Raw genomic sequence first — 4,595 nt, forward strand, 5'->3', positions numbered from 1 at the left:
CTTCCACCTTTTGGCTGTTGTAATAAGGCTGCTATGAAGAACATTATCGCATATATGGGTGTAGAAATATTTGAATTCCTGCCTTCACTAAGTATTTTCTAAGAGTTAAGTGGCTTTAAGAATATTAAAGAATGCAAGATCCCATCAAGTTTCAAGATCTTTAAAATAATATTTCTAGGATGCCTGGGTAGCTTAGTTGGTTAAATGTCTGCCTTCACCTCAGGTCATGATCCCAGGGTCCCAGGATCCAGCCTTGCATTGCATCAGGTTCCCTGCTCAGTGGAGAGCCTGCTTCTCCCTCTTCCTATGCCCCTCCCCCAGCTTGTGCTGTCTCTCTCTGTCAAATAAATGAATAAAATATTTTAAAAAATAAAATGATATTTCTTAGACTTCCAGCAAATTCAACATCCTGAGTTAGGAAAAAGACATTTACATATAATAAAAACTTATCCACAAGGGTGGCACTTGTGGGTTTTTGTTAATAGAAAAATTAGGAAATGTGTATTACCTAAATCTGGAAAGCAGACTTAAGTTATCAGTTCTTGAAGTTTCAAAATCATTCTCCAAAGAATCATTTCAATACGGTTCAGGATGTTGAGCCAGGGTCATAAATAAGAATAAAGGTCGCCTCCCGGCTTAAACTACTGGTACATAATGTCAATTACAACCAAAGAGGTTGCATATGTCCAATGGCCCTTCTGGCTATCGTGATGAACAGTTCAAAAGGCTCTGAGGCTGAGTTCGGAACAGTTTCAAGTCTTTGCTAGGCAGTTTCCTCCAATACCTGGAGCTCAAATTACTGTCTTTGTCCAAGATGGCACTTCTAGTCAAAGCCTCTCCTCTGTCTGTGCAGTCTGTCCAGCCACCCCCAGACTCCACACTAACACATCCATTCCAGCTGGGAGACTAGGTCTATGTAAATGAAATCAGGAGAAAGAATTGTCTTGATCTAGGAGAATTGTGTGCTGGGAAATACTTGATCATGCTGGTATGGGTGGGTCCTGCATCTCCACAGCCTCACACTGAAGCACAGCCATTTGAAAATCATCATCAAAATGTAGTGAGCATGATTCTGCAAATTACATCTACTTTGTAAAAACCCTGAAAGCCTAGAAAGGATCTGTGTTTGTTTATTTTTAAGATTTATTTATTTGAGAGAGAGAATGAGCGAGATAGAGCCTGAGCAGGGGAAGGGAGAGGGAGAAACAGATTCCCCTGTTGAGCAGGGAGCCCTTTGCGGGGCTCGATCCCAGGGTCCTGAGATCATGACCTGCACCGAAGGCAGACACTTAACCGACTAACCGCCCAGGTGCCCCTTACAATTCTTTTAAGTGATGGTGAACAATGATGTAATTGCAGACTAACAAATATATAGGCTTACACGTGCACATTTTTACATTCACGGAGCGAGGAGTAATGAGGTAAACCAGCTTCTTCGTAGTGAAAAGAAGTTAACCTCATGTATTCTGAAAACTTAAAACTCTGGAGGACTGTGACTCCCTTTCTTTTCAAACGTATGTTTATATTGAGGTGTCTGGGTGGCTCAGTTAGTTAAACATCCGACTCTTGACTTCGACTCAGGTCATGATCTCAGGGTTGTGAGATCGAGCCCCACATTAGGCTTCACCTAGGCATGGAGCTTGCTTAAGATTCTCTCTCTCCCTCTCCCTCTGCCATTCCCCTAACCCCCCAATTAAAAAAAAAAAAACACAACTATTGAAAAAAAGGTATGTTGGGGCACCTGGGTGGCTCAATCAGTTAAGTGGCTGCCTTTGGCTCAGATCATGATCCCAGGGTCCTGTGATCAAGCCCCAGGTCCGGCTCCCTGCTCAGCAGGGATCCTCTTCTCCCTCTCCCTCTGCCTGCCACTCTGCTTTCTTGTGCTCTCTCTCTGTCAAATAAATAAATAAAATCTTTTTAAAAAATTAATTAATTTGGGGGTGCCTGCGTGGGTGGCTCAGTGGTTAAAGCCTCTGCCTTCGGCTCAGGTCATGATCCCAGGGTCCTGGGATCAAGCCCCGCATCCGGCTCTCTGCTCAGCAGGGAGCCTGCCTCCTTCTCCTCTCTCTCTCTGCCTGCCTCTCTGCCTACTTGTGATCTGTCTGTCAAATAAATAAATAAAAATCTTTTAAAAATTAATTATTTTAAAAAGGTATGTTTATGTTTACTGATAATTTTTCTCTTAAGAAATATAAACTTGGGTCACTTTTGAAATTTATATACAGTAAGTTTGTTCACCTGAGAGTTCACAGGCCTGTGATCCTGCTGTGGATTCCAAAACAATTTCTGGAAACATAGAGAGGGGATCTGAAGGTTGTATGTATTTAGCAAAGAAAGCCATCTTCCTCATTTCTTTTTCACACAAATTTCTTTTAATAAATGGTAAAATTCATATTTCTTTTTTTTTTTTTTTTTACTTATTTGACAGATAGAGAGCACAAGTAGGCAGAGATGCAGGCAGAGAGAGAGGGGGAAGCAGGGACCCTTCCCTGCTGAGCAGAGAGCCCGATGCGGGGCTCGATCCCAGGACCCTGAGATCATGACCCGAGCCAAAGACAGAGGTTTAACCCACTGAGTCACCAGGTGCCCCTAAAATTCATATTTCAAAAAAACCTGAGTTTGGGCTGTTATAGAATAATGAATGCCACATTTTGAAAGTACTGTATGGACAACTTAAGGGAAACCACATGGAGATGCATTATGATTGGGAGCCTTTATTTTAAGCTCTGCAAGAACCAATGTGCTTGATTCATTTAGTGTAATTTTATTAAATTAACAAAAAAGAAGTTGTACAGGATTGAAACACATGGACAGGATGGCAAATAAAGATGACTGACCCTGGGAATCTCTGCCAAGGTTTTATTTGTGTGTGTTGGTGGAGAAGTGTGGGCTTGAGGCCAGCTCCATCAAAGAACAGACCCAGCTCCCATCCCTAGGCCCAGGGAAATGGGATACCTCTCCATTCTGAAATGTTGATGAGCTGTGGAGGGGAGAAGGACAGGAGAGCAGATGGAATTCCTGGACAATTGTTCCAGCTGTCACCAGAGAGGACAGGCAGGGGGGAGCACTGGATAATTTACCGAGGAACATATGCTAAGGCTTCTCCAGAACCATCTGGCCAAGAGAGGCCTGGGCTTGGGGTGGATGTTGTCTTTAGATCTGAGTAAACTTCAGCCTCAAGTCCAGCCCATTCCCTCTACCTGAACTGTGGCTTTCCCAGGAAGGCTCTGCTCCCTGAGTACCCACCTCCAGAGTTCCACCTGGCTCTCATTCCACTCCCTCTTCGCTGAGCCTGGCTTTTGTCTTTACTACCTTTCCTAAGAGGGCCAACTCTGACTTTTGGGGCCTGTACCTTCCACCAACGCATTTCCCTATTCTGTAGTATTTTCAACCCCTCCTCCCCACCACTATATTCCAAAATCCCTCTATCACTCATCTCCATGCCATTAATTCACTCAATAAATGTTTATTAAGCATCTACTATGCCTGGCATTGTTTTAGACACTGGGGATACAGAGATGAATGAGAAAAAGTCCTAGATCTCTGGAGTTTGCACATCGTGGGAGATACTGAATAAACAAATATCAGATAATGATGAGTCATGTAAAAGGAAACATTAAAGCAGTGTAAAGGTGAATGACTAGGGATGCTGTTTTAGACAGAGTGGCGAGGAAAGGCTTCTCTCTAACATAGTGACATTTGAGCAGAGACTCTAATGGGAGTGAATATCTGGAGGAAGAACTTTCCAGGCACAGGGAACAGAAAACCTAAAAGCCCTGGTTATTCTCTGTGCATTGGAAGATGCCATGATATTTATCCATTAAGCATTTACTATGTTCCAGGCACCTGCTAGGGAATATGAACGTGCGGTTGGACACAATTTTTGCCCTGAAGGAGCAGAAGCTTAGTGAGGGGTGCACTATTTAAGTAAATAATTATAGCATAGGATAACTGCAGTGAAGTTATGTGCCAGTGGCTACAGATGCCCAGCAAAAGGAGCACCAAGTCCAGTCTTGGGGCCTGAGGAAGGCTTTCTGGAGGAGGTGACATTTCGAGCTGAGGGGTGAAGGACACACAAGAATTGACTATAAAAGGGGAGGAGGGGACTTGGACATTTTGAGGGCTGATGGCCTGAAAATGCAGGACGATTGGGAACCTGAAATCTCTCGGAGAGGTGGAAAATTAGTCTGGTGAAGGTGGAAGGGGGTGGGTCACACGGACCGCCACGTGGCAAACTGAGAAGCTGCTTTTATCCTTTCGATGACAGGGAACCAATGCTGGCGTTATTCCACTAGTATTATTTTGTTTTCTTTCTTCCTTTCTTCTTCCTTCTTCCCTTCCCTTTCCTCTTTCCTCTTTCTTTCTCCCTCTCTCTCCTTTTTTTTTTTTTTTTAGTACCAGAATCTTTCCTTACTGTTCCAGCTCTTGCCCTACCCCTGACACCTCCTTCCCTCTCCAGCGCCCAGGCCTCCAAACCCTACTCTTAGGATATCCCCACCTTTCCCCAATCACCCGGTGCCCTAATTCCCCAACCCGAAACCACGCCCCTAGCCACGCCCCCGATGACGCGCAGCGCCCGGTGCGTGGGGATTCCC

Source organism: Meles meles, chromosome 5 (genome assembly GCF_922984935.1).
Source record: "Meles meles chromosome 5, mMelMel3.1 paternal haplotype, whole genome shotgun sequence".
Classification (NCBI taxonomy): domain Eukaryota; kingdom Metazoa; phylum Chordata; class Mammalia; order Carnivora; family Mustelidae; genus Meles; species Meles meles.